We start from the raw sequence: 13,199 nt of genomic DNA on the forward strand, positions 1-13,199 counted from the left end.
GACTCACACTGATCTACAGGCAACACAGAGACCCATAGACTCACAATGATCTACAGGCAACACAAGAGACCCATAGACTCACAATGATCTACAGGCAACACAGAGACCCATAGACTCACACTGATCTATAGGCAACACAGACCGATAGACTTGCACAGATCTATAGGCAATACAGAGACCCATAGACTCACAATGATCTACAGGCAACACAGAGACCCATAGACTCGCACTGATCTACAGGCAACACAGAGACCCATAGACTCACACAGATCTATAGGCAATACAGAGACTCACACTGATCTATAGGCAACACAGACCGATAGACTTGCACAGATCTATAGGCAATACAGAGACCCATAGACTCACAATGATCTACAGGCAACACAGAGACCCATAGACTCGCACTGATCTACAGGCAACACAGAGACCCATAGACTCACACAGATCTATAGGCAATACAGAGACCCATAGACTCACACTGATCTACAGGCAACACAGAGACCCATAGACTCACAATGATCTACAGGCAACACAAGAGACCCATAGACTCACAATGATCTACAGGCAACAGAGACCCATAGACTCACACTAATCTATAGGCAATACAGAGACCCATAGACTCACACAGATCTACAGGCAATACAGAGACCCATAGACTCACACTGATCTACAGGCAATACAGAGACCCATAGACTCACACTGATCTACAGGCAACACAGAGACCCATAGACTCACACTGATCTACAGGCAACAAAGAGACCCATAGACTCACACTGATCTACAGGCAACACAGAGACCCATAGACTCACACTGATCTATAAGCAATACAGACCCATAGACTCACACAGATCTATAGGCAATACAGAGACCCATAGACTCACACTGATCTACAGGCAACACAGAGACCCATAGACTCACACTGATCTATAGGCAACACAGAGACCCATAGACTCACACTGATCTATAGGCAACACAGAGACCCATAGACTCACACTGATCTACAGGCAACACAGAGACTCATAGACTCACACTGATCTACAGGCAACACAGAGACCCATAGACTCACACTGATCTACAGGCAACACAGAGACCCATAGACTCACACTGATCTATAGGCAATATAAGACCCATAGACTCACACTGATCTACAGGCAACACAGAGACCCATAGACTCACACTGATCTATAGGCAACACAGAGACCCATAGACTCACACTGATCTATAGGCAATACAGAGACCCATAGACTCACACAGATCTGCAGGCAACACAGAGACCCATAGACTCACACTGACCTACAGGCAACACAGAGACCCATAGACTCGCACTGATCTATAGGCAATACAGAGACCCATAGACTCACACTGATCTACAGGCAACACAGAGACCCATAGACTTGCACAGATCGCCATCGTCGCCATCATTGTCATCGTTTCCGTGATCGTCGTCATTATCGCCGTCATCATCATCATCGCGTATTCTTTGGTTCTTTCGGTAAAGTCACGTAGATATGAAAAAAAGTGAATAAAAATAATACAAACAAAAAAAACACTCATGTAGACTGTAGCCTGGTTCTTAACCTGAGTGAGCGTACTGGCAGTCGATAATGTAGACTGTAGCCTGGTTCTTAACCTCAGTGAGCGCACTGGCAGTCGATAATGTAGACTGTAGCCTGGTTCTTAACCTCAGTGAGTGTACTGGCAGTCTATAATGTAGACTTATTCTTGGTTCTTTCAGTAATAAAAATAAAATAAAAACAAAAACCATGACGTTTTGATCGCAACACAAGCGGTCGCCATCAGAAAAAGGGTGGTTAGCCTCTAAAGGGAAACTGTTTATAAAGGTTTAGAGTTGGGCATAGCCCAAGTGTGTCAGCAGCATGGGCGGGGCAGCTCATGTTAATGTAGGAGAAAACAACTTTCAATGGCAGTGGGGTCAACACCAATCAAGGGGCCGCCAAGGCAATCATTGTCCCTCGTTCCACACACCCACACTGCTTGACGGTGGAGGTTGACAAGAAAACACAAATCAAGTCATGACCCAAAGTGGTTGATGACATCTTTCCAATGATGGCTGGGTTCATAACAATCCTCTCGGTTGATACTGTGTCTGTATATATGGATGGCTTCACGAACAAATATTTGTTTATAGCCAGTAGCCTTGCAGAGTACTGTACCATCGTCTTATTATTTTTTTCGATCTACGCGACTTTACCGAAAGAGCCAAAGAATACGAATTCCTGCGGTCACGAATGTTTTAAGTCAAAATTCGTCGTTGCGAACGTGTCTACTCGTGAAGGTCTCCCGGTCACGTGCCAAATTAGAACGGTAAACGCGAGCGCACACGCACACGCGGGTAACGCGTGCAGGCCACTCGCAACCGCGCCCCGTCACGCACCTCCGACCGGCACCGGTGGCTGCGTGCGGTGCGAAAGAAGTTCGGCGTACAAGCACGTGCAACAGCCTCAGCGTGCACCACAGGGTGCTGCAGCGCACGACAGCGGGCAAACCCTCAGAACTGGTTCCGCGAAGTCAACTTCCTTGGGCCCACTCTCTTGACGCGAGCGATGTCATCCACACCGCCAACATCCATCGGCGTTCCCGCCCCGGAAACATATCGTTATTCGACGACTTGAGAGTGGTACCAGCGCAAACCGTCACGTAGTTTCATAATAAAGGTTTTTTTGGGTTAGATCGCGTTTACATTATGAGACCTCCTTTGCCAGAAACAAGATATAGGAATAGGTTTTACCCTTTTAACTGGCACAAAAACTGACACCTTTATTCAAGGCATCATGTTTGCAATGACCACAACACAAGCAGTCAAAATGCAAACAAAAAGACAACTCTGATAATAATATGCACTGTCCTTGAATTTGATTGGTGTCTGTCTCGGGTGTGGACCAATCAAATTCAAGGACAGTGCATATTATTATCAGAGTTGTCTTTTTGTTTGCATTTTGACTGCTTGTGTTGTGGTCATTGCAAACATGATGCCTTGAATAAAGGTGTCAGTTTTTGTGCCAGTTAAAAGGGTAAAACCTATTCCTAGATCGCGTTTATTTATAAATGTGTCGTAACCCTCCACCACCCGACACGGCCAATCAGCAAAAAAAAAGTGTCACGTTGACAAAAGACAAGATACTTCACTACTTTAGCCCACCGGTGTGTTGAAGAGTGAATCCACAACATTTACAGTTTTGAGTTGTACGACGTTTCGCTGGTAAATACATCCAGCATCATCGGGCAATTCGCCAGAATGGTAAAGCCCTCGCTTGCTCCCGGTTTTATATAGAGCAGCAGGGTGACGTCATCACTTAACTCATATCATAGCAATTAATTTATGTATTTTCTCCTCCGCTGTACTGTATAGCACTGTACCACATAGCACACGGTACTATACAGCACTGTACTTTGTAGCGTACTGCACTGCGTAGTACTGTTCTTAGAATACTGTACAGCAAAGTACAGTGTACTGAATAGTAAGCTCTGTGCTCTATAGCATATTGCACTGCATATAATGTAGCATAGTATAATTTAGTATTATATAAGGCACATGATACACTGTACAGTGTATATGCCACTGTATAGTACACCGTAAAAACAAAAGATGAATTAATGTTTGGCAGCCCATGTGCTTTGGGGTACAGTGCACTGCAGTTAATGCAGTGTTTTGTGGAAAGTGTACGACGTTGAGTAGACTAAGTAAACGAGCGATGATTGGATGTTTGGCTGCGTATGCAATGGAAACGCGATCGCATTCCTTCTGCAGCTACGCTCGCTGTGGACTAAACTAAAAACTAAACTTTTTTAAAATATATTTTACCAGGCAACACCCCACAGCCGTGGAGCTCTCTTGCAGAAACCACCCAAGCAATCACAAATGACAGCTCAAACGGAGTGGCAGCTGGTCATCATCACCATCATCGCGTCGAAATTTATAGCAGGCAGTCAAATATTTACAAACGCGTGATGTCGATTCTAAAATGTGGAGGGAAAAAAACCGGAGCACCCGGAGAAAAATCCACGGGACTACGGGGATAAGAGGGGCACCACAAACTCCAAATAACACAGCAGGCGTCATCAGGGTCGGGATCAAACCCCACGACCTCCTGTACACCAGAAGAGGAAGTTAACATCTTGCCACTGGGAGCTCACAGGAATTGGGCGCCTTCAATCGTGTGAGGGTGGAACCACGTGGCCATGGTGGGCGGATGGTTCAGCAGCCAGGCGTCAGGGTCGGGATCGAACCCACGACCTCCTGTACACCTGGCGAGGCAGTTAACATCTCCCAAGCCACCATGGACCCGTGATGGTAATAATCACAGCCCAAAATAAAAAAAAACGGGGTAACAGCGTAACGGGTTGCAAGTGAAGCCGTTTGAGCCATCAACCTCTCACGTGAAGAGTGAGGCAAAGGAAAACAAAAAACAACAAAGGGTACTCCCCCCCCACCCACCACCCCCTCAGAATTCGTTCTGCAAAGCCAACTTCCTCGACACCGTTCTCTCAAACGCGCGAGCGATGTCACCACCCCGCCAGCGAAGTCTCACGGGGTGCTCTGCCTGGAAAAAAATGCCCTCGCTAATGGGCAACTTTAAAACTTGAGTTTTTAAAGCTTTCGTGACTGCAGGGATTCATATTCACGTAGTAAGGGACGTAATAAAATAATAATTAAAAAATTTAAATTCTCACGACGTTTTGATTGCAACACAAGCAATCATCATCAGGTCTTGAAAACCACAGCAATATTTGTTTTATGATGATTGCTTGTGTTGCAATCGAAACGTCGTGAGAATGTAATTGTTTTATTTTTATTATTTATTATCATTTCCCTTCCACGTGACTTTACCGAAAGAACCAAGAATAACTTCAAAACTATTTATGCTAAACTATTTTTTTTTATTTACCAGGTAAGGCCCCACACTGAGCTATGGTGCTCTTTTTTTTCACAAGCGGACCTGGCTATCACAAACAATAACTCAACCAAGTGGAAATATACTCGGAACGTGCGACATTGAGGGCCATCCGTTTAGTACATACGCATGGAGGGGGGATTAACCCAAATGTGCACGCTTACGTATGGGGGGTCCTACTGACAATGTACGTAAGTATAGGAAACGGTGGGGGGGGGGGGGTGAAGCCTCGATAATTTGTCTACATTGGCCTTCAAATGAGTTAGGTAGTCCAGCGGTGGACCGCTAATATTATTAATCCTTGATCGTTTCTGCGTGGTTTAAAATCGGCCGTTATTAAAGATTTGGGGGGGGTATACATAGTATGCGTGCGTAGAGGGCGGGGGGGGGGAGGGGTCAAGATTTGACAAGATTTTTGCGTACGTACTAAATGCGTGGCACTTTTATTCTAAATGTGGAAGGGGAAAAACCGGAGCGCCCGGAGAAAAACCCACGCGAAAACGGGGAGTACACACAAACTACAAATATACAGTGGGCGTCAGGGTCAGGGGCAAAACCACGACCTCCTGTATCCCAGGCGAGGTAGTTAACATCTCCTAGCCACCACGGCGTATCTCACCGCTGCTGCCCAAACTTGACACACAGAGACCCGCAGACTCACGCAGACTCGCGCAGAGACCCACAGACTCACGCAGAGACCCGTAGACTCACGCAGAGACCCAAACACTCACACAAAGACCCATGCCGGCGCATACGTAACGTAGTTTGGAAAGTATTTTTGGAAAGTATTTTTTTCCCTGTATACGTTCTCCTCCGCTGCCCCCATAGTCTGGGACTATATAGGGTATGTATTAAGTAAATATGCTCACTGTTTCTGTTCAACGGCCTGGAAATGTGGTCACATGTATCTACCATACACACCCACAAAAGTCTACTTTATGGCACCTAAGCAAACAATTAAAATTATGAACATCAGAGACCCAGAGACTCACATAGACCTATAGACAAAATACAGAGACCCATAGACATACAGAGACCCATAGACATACAGAGACCCATAGACTCACACGGACCCATAGACTCACGCAGAGACACACACACAAAGACCCAGACTCACACAAACATCCACAGACTCGCACATACACCCGCAGACTCACACATGCATCCACAGAATCACACATGCATCCACAGACTCACACATACACCCACAAACTCACACATGCATCCACAGACTCACACATACACCCACAAACTCACACATGCATCCACAGGCAACACAATTATTTAAACATGAGAACAGAACTCGCAAGCTAAGGTCTAGACTGGACGACATCCTCTGGTGTGGATGGGCAACCCGGGAAACACAAAAGGTCGGGTCAACCTTCATTTCCAACCACATCGCCAACGTTGGCCCTACGTCGGCGTGTTTACCGAAGGACCACCCGTGCACCGACATGTTGCTATAGGCTGCTGTGGGCCGACGGGGTGGAGGTCAGATGAGGGCAGTGTGACAGAGACCCGAAGACTCACACAGCGACCCGCAGACCTATACAGAGACCCGTAGACTCGCACACATGGACCTGTAGACTCACACAGAGATCCGTAGACTCACACAGAGATCCGTAGACTCAAATAGAGACCCACAGACTAACAACCGGGTTATCAAGAACAGCGAGTTGACGGCCTCGGCGCCGGTCACCAATGACGACACACACAAATAAAACCCCACGACATTTAAATCCGGTTCTGAACTCTCATTAGGCCAAATCCATCTTTGAGATTTAACACAAGGGTTTGACCGTGGCGCGACGAGCACCACTCCCCACACCAGAATCAGGATTTTTTTTTGTTATTTACACTGGAGGAATCCGATGAGCAAAAAAGCTCTTCGTCACAGATGTGGCAGTCCGGGGCGGGAGAGTGCGTGGCCAACCGTGCCCATCGGAGATGCGGGAGAGGGACAACAACAACAACAAGCAGCTCTGAAGAAATTTAGTTTGTCGATCTAGATGATTTAAAAGCTCCAGTAGCTTCCTAACATCTGAAGGAAGAGCGTTCACACGTTCACGTGTAGATGCAACGGACCCTTCAATCTCAAATCAGAATATTGATTCATACTGGAGGAATTCGATGAGCTACAAAGCTCTTTTTTTTCTTCACGGATATCCAGGAGGCACCTATCCGCTGCTGGACGGCGGCATTCGCCACGTGACACTGCACCACGCTGATCAGTGCGAAGGTTTGCTAGCTGAAGGCGGGAGAATATTTCGGGGAGGGCACAGACGCTGGTGAGCAACAGTAGAGTTTGGGCAGTCCACGAGTTACGAGCGCAATCAGACCCGTTCCGTAAGTCGGAACACAACAATCTACTTGCATTGAGATGCCCGCCACACACACACACGCACACACGCGCACACAAACGCTCGCAGCGCGAGGCCGACTCGTTAACATCTCGCCGAGGATCGCTCCGTCACAACAAAATGGTGCCGCGGTTCAATTTGCAGGTGCGAGCTCGCGTTTTAAGTACGGTGTTTTAAAAAAAAAAACAATAATAATGGGAGCCGGTTCTCGTAAGCGCGGGCGTTCGTAAGTGCGGGCGTTCGTAAGTGCGTGGGATCGTAAGCGCGGGCGTTCGTAGGTGCGTGGGATCGTAAGTCCGGGTGTTTGTAAGCACGGGATGTTCGTAAGTGCGGGGCGTTCGTAAGCGCGGGGCGTTCGTAAGTGTGGGTGTTGTTCGTAAATGCAGGCGTTCGTAAGCGCGGGGTGTTCGTAAACGGGGGTGTTCCTAAGTGCGGGTGTTGTTCACAAGTACGGGCGTTCGAAAGCGCGGATATTTGTAAGTGCGGGTGTTGTTCGTAAGTACAGGTGTTGTTTGTGAGTGCGAGCGTTCGTAAGCGACGGGTGTTCGTAAGTGACGGGTGCTCGTTGAGTACGGGCGTTCATAAATTCAGCACTGCCCGTACAACGGGTTTGTTCTGCACTGCCCTCCGCTAACAACACAGACCACAGACCCCCCACCCCCCTCGAAGCAACCTACAGAAACCTGGTTCATTTATGCACGTAATCGCCATTTTTCCACTCACCAGCACATGGCAGGCTGAAACCCCTTAGCTTCGGAGAAGGAATTCTCCAGCAGTTGGGGCGCATTCCACGATTGGTTTGGTAATCGGGGCGGCCCCCCACCCCCCACCCACACCCCCGGGAGTATTGTAAACAAAAGTTGTATTGTACCTTCTTCTTGGTTATTTCGGTAAAGTCACGTAGAATGGAAATAAAATACAACATAATAAAATAAAACTCTCACGACGTTTCGGCCACAACACAAGTGGCCTTCTTCAGGTGAAGGAACAGAACTGTCGGGAACGAACAGCGCTTCAAATGTCGTCCCGACAGTTCTGTTCCTTCACCTGAAGAAGGCTACTTGTGTTGTGGCCGAAACGTCGTGAGAATTTTATTTCATTATGTTTTATTTTTATTACTTTATTTCCATTCTACGTGGTGGTGACTTTACCAAAAGAGCCAAGAAGATGAATCCCTGCAGTCACGAAAGCTTTAAATCGAAATTGTATTGTACCTTCTCGTGTTTCTACGTCACCGTGTGCTCGCACACAGTTAAACGCGTGTTATCGCCACTGTCCACACAGCGCTTGTGTCAGAGAGACACGGGATTTTGTTTGTGGAGGCAATGACGGTTACCTCAATCCATCGGTAACCATTCCAGTCGACATGGTGACCACTAAGTCACCACTCCCGCTAACACAGTGACCACTCCACTAGCAGTGACCAATATTAACAGGGACGAATCTACCAAGACAGAACCACTCCACTAAGTGACCACTTTTAACAATGACCAATCCACCAACAGTCATCACTCCACTAGCAGTGACCAAGTCACTAACGCAGTGACCAACCAACTAACAGTCACCACTCCCACTAACACAGTGACCACTCCACTAGCAGTGACCAATATTAACAGGGACGAATCTACCAAGACAGAACCACTCCACTAAGTGACCACTTTTAACAATGACCAATCCACCAACAGCAATCACTCCACTAGCAGTGACCAAGTCACTAACGCAGCGACCACTCCATGCAACAATTGACAATTCCACCGTGGTGAAAGACATGGCTTTGTTTGTGGAGCCACGGGGTTATCTCCATCCATCGATGACCACTCCGCCAACAGTGACCACTCCGCTGTCACGTTAACCACCGCACGAACAACGAAAAGGTGACCACTAAGTGACCACTCCACTACTCTGACAACAGTGGACCACTCCATGCAAAAAGTGACAATTCCACCAACACGATCACCACTCCACTAACAGTGACCACTCTTAACAGTGACCAACTCCACGAGCAGTGACCAATTCACTAACGCAGTGGACCACTCCGTGCAAGTGACAATTCCACCAACACGGTCACCACTCCACACACCGTGACCACTCCACTAGCAGTAACCACTTAACTCACCGTGACCACTCCACTCTTAACACAGTGACCAATCCACCAAGTCACCAATCCACTAACAGTGACAATTCCATGCAACAGTCACCACTCCGTTGCAACAGTCACCACTCCACTAACACAGTGACCAGTTCACTAGCAGTGACCACTCAAACAGTAACCAACGCAAAAACACAGTGACCAATCCACTAACACAGTGACCACTTAACTCACACAGTGACCACTCCACTAGCAGTGACAAACCCAGCAACAACAACAGTGACTACTCTGCAACAGTGACCACTCCATGCAACAGTGACAATTCCATGCAACAGTGACAATTCCATGCAACAGTCACCACTCCACCAACAATGACCGTTCAATTCAAGTAACCACTTCACTAGCAGTGACCACTCCACTAGCTGTGACCACTCTTAACAGCGGCCAATCCACCAGCACGGTCACCGCTCCACTCACACAGTGCCCACTTAACTCGCACATTAACCACTGAATTCAAGTAACCACTTCACTAGCAGTGACCACTCTGAACCCAGTGACCAATCCACCAACACGGTTACCGCTCCACTCACACAGTTACCACTTAACTCACACAGTGACCACTTAACTCGCACATTAACCACTGAATTCAAGTGACCACTAGCAGTGACAACTCCCACTAGCATTGACCACTCTGAACCCAGTTACCAATCCACCAACACGGTCACCGCTCCACTCACACAGTGACCACTTAACTCACACAGTGACCATTTAACTCGCACATTAACCACTGAATTCAAGTGACCACTCCACTAGCAGTGACCACTTTAACCCAGTGACCAATCCACCAACACGGTCACCGCTCAACTCACACAGTGACCACTTAACTCGCACATTAATGCAAATAATAATAATCATCATCGGTGCACGCTGCGTCCATCAGACACCGGTAAATCGATGCGGTTACACGCACTCAATACACCAACATCTCATCATTTCGCTACCGAATGTTTCAAATATATAAAATGTACACTTGTTTTTCGTGCAACATTTCATAGACTTGGTCACACGTTGTTTATACAAAAGACAAAAACATCCCTCCCTCCGCCAGAATGTCCGGAGCAAGTAATGCTGTTAAGCGAGCAGCAGCAGCAGCGTTTATGAAGGCCGAAGCTGTTTGGGACGAGTGTGGCAACAAAGGTACAGCAACCACGCCCGGCCGCCTTTGTCTTCCCAGTGGCGATATTTTTTTTGTGAGTGTGTGCGCGTGTGTACGGCACCCCAGCATCAAGTTACTGCATTTGAGGCCCAGTCGACCTAGGGGAGGGCCCCCGGGGTAGCATTTCAACGACAAGTAAAACAAAGCAGCCGCCGTATAACCTGAAGAGACTTTTTGAAGGTTGTGGTGGTGGTGGCAGTGGGCAAGTGCTGTTAGCGAGCTGCAACCGACGAAGAACCGGCACTGCGCGCACGAGGTTATTGGGTGACACAACACCACGCCCGGCCGCCTTTGTCTCTCCCCCAGCGGGTACACTCGCAAACAGGTACACTCGTTTCTTGAGGCCGAGTCGACCTAGGGGGGGAGGAGGAGGAGGCCCAGGCCCTGTGGTGGTGGTGGTCCTTCGTGAGCGGGGAATCCAACTCGGACGCTAACCCGTGGCACCACCACCACCACCTCCTCACGCCATCCGAGAAACCTCCCTCGGCGTATCGCAACGAGGCCGAAATAATCATCTGCGTTATGTAAATTGTGATAGGATGTGGTGGCGGCGGCGGCTGCGTGGAGGGAGGTGGTGTGGGTTGGCCGACGTTTCGCAGTGCGCCCCTAATAGCGTACACCAGCAACCCCGGGGCGTCTTTTATATTGAAACGTTGTGGATTGTTGGTTCGCTCGATGTGAACGCAGGCCGAGGACGTTGGCCTCTGGTTTAACATTCGTGTACAGAATAACGATTCCCCCGACGTTACTCTAACATCACCACCACCAACACAAAACCCACCACCATCGATCGCCACCCACATCACGCTGTGAGCCAAAACCAGAGGCCTCCACCACCAACCACCCATCCCCCCCAAGTCAAACCCCGCCAAACGCGGCTCGGAAACGTTTAACAGCAATTGTCTGAGGTAAAAAATATATATTTTAAAAAATTGAATCCATGATGACGACGGAGGGGAAGGGAGGAGGTTATCCGTGGCGGAGGTGGCTATTCACGGTGTGATATTTGCTTCGACAATGTTAACCGTAGCGTTGGAGAAGTTTATTATCGCCCCAGCAGCAAGCAGCAACAACAACAAAAATTAGAAGTTTCGAGATTTTTAGCTTCCCCTCAAAAATCCGCGCGCGCGGTTTTTAGGCGCGCGCGACCCTGCGCGCGCTCCAACGCGTCGCGCAAACAGCAAGTTGTTGATTTTATCATCTTACAAACAAAAAAAAACCCAAAACAATCCCCGAGTTTGTTGCGCCGATCCCCTGCTGAGGGGTGTGTGGTGGTGGTGTGTGTGTGAAGACGCGGGTTTTATTTGATTGTTGACAAGCGACGCTCGCGTGAGGTGAATGTGTGAATGTGTGTGCGAGAAAGAGGCTTGTACTCACAAAATGGCGTAGGCCTCGATTTCCTATCTTCCCCCCTTCCTCCCCTCGTCGCCTCCCTAAAACAGGCAAAGATTGAACGCGAATTTTTTTAAAAAAATTTTGTTATCGCTCGTTTACGTTGCCGGTCAGCTGTCGCGTCGAACGTTGCTCTCGGTGGCCGAACACTTCCGTCGATTATTTCCCCACCCACCCCCCTATCCCTTCCCTTCTTCTCTTCACTCCTTCCCTCCCTCTCCCTGCGAAGAGTCACTTTTGGTCGGAATTAATCCGCGATTTTCTCTCGCACACACACGCGCTCACACACACACACGCACACCCCCCTCCCAAGTCTTGTCCGCCTTTTTCCCCTCGGCGTGCCTTGCAGTTGGAAGGGGGACGGGGAAGGATCAGGAGGAGGAGAGGGGGGTGGGGAGCCGAAACCGACACGATTTTGTGTTAAAGCGACTACGAAAAGACGTCCGTAAGTGTCGCCAGAAAAAAAGTCTTCGCACCCGAGGTCTTCTCTCCCCCCCCCTTCCTCCCTCCTCCCTCTCGCAATCCGCGACGCTTCTCCTCCGTTCGTCTCCTTAAGGGGAAAAAAAATATATTTTTTTCCTGCGGCTTCGATGTCACCAAAGTTAAGACGGCCACCTTGGTGAGAGAGATCAACTGTGGGGGGGGTGGGAGGGGGAGAGGCCTAACGCGGGTGGCGTAACGATCTCTAACCCTCGAGCAATGGCCGCTCGCGCGCACCCCAATAGCCCCGCCCCACCCCTACCACGCGCCAGCCCCGCCCCCTCGCCAGCCCCGCCCAGCCCTCCACGCGCCGGCCCCGCCCCCTCGCCAGCCCCGCCCCCTCGTCAGACCCAAACAATGCCCCCGCCCCCTCGCCGAAAGAGCCCTTCGCCCTCACCCACCCTCCCCTCCCCCCAACAGCTCCGCCCCCACCTCCCAAACAGCCCCGCCCCCTCGCCAGCCCCCACCAAAGAACAGGCCCCGCCCCCTCGCCCAAACAGCCCCCGCCCCCTCGCCCAAACAGCCCCCGCCCCCTCGCCCAAACAGCCCTTCGCCCTCACCCACCCTCCCCCCAGTTACCCCCCCCCGCTCCCCCAACAACCCCGCCCCCACCTCCCAAACAGCCCCGCCCCCAGCCCAACAGTCCCGCCCCCAACAGTCCCACCCCCCCAATAGCCCCCCCCCCAAAACAGTGCCCCCCCCACCACAACAGCCCAGTCCCCTCGCCCTCAACCCCCCCAAACAACCCC

At 49.6% G+C, this 13,199-nt stretch overlaps 1 protein-coding gene across 3 annotated transcripts in view; it reads right to left on the reverse strand.

The window, feature by feature from the left end:
* Window positions 1-12,672, reverse strand: part of LOC116957168 (F-box-like/WD repeat-containing protein TBL1XR1) — a 99,225-nt gene extending 86,553 nt beyond the window's left edge. Inside the window, exons 1-2 of one of the 3 annotated variants that reach the window (XM_076055197.1) lie at window positions 12,447-12,671; window positions 11,956-12,011 (exon numbers count right to left, since the gene is read on the reverse strand). The gene's annotated coding sequence lies outside the window, so the exon portion shown is untranslated. Of the gene's footprint in view, window positions 1-11,955 lie in introns of all 3 variants that reach the window. The other 2 variants (XM_076055199.1, XM_076055196.1) reach the window with 2 other exon arrangements.
* Window positions 12,673-13,199: the final 527 nt, after the last annotated feature.

The sequence above is a fragment of the Petromyzon marinus genome, chromosome 70 (assembly GCF_048934315.1).
Source record: "Petromyzon marinus isolate PM22_M1 ecotype Great Lakes invasive population chromosome 70, UKy_Petmar_22M1.pri1.0, whole genome shotgun sequence".
Lineage (NCBI taxonomy): Eukaryota > Metazoa > Chordata > Hyperoartia > Petromyzontiformes > Petromyzontidae > Petromyzon > Petromyzon marinus.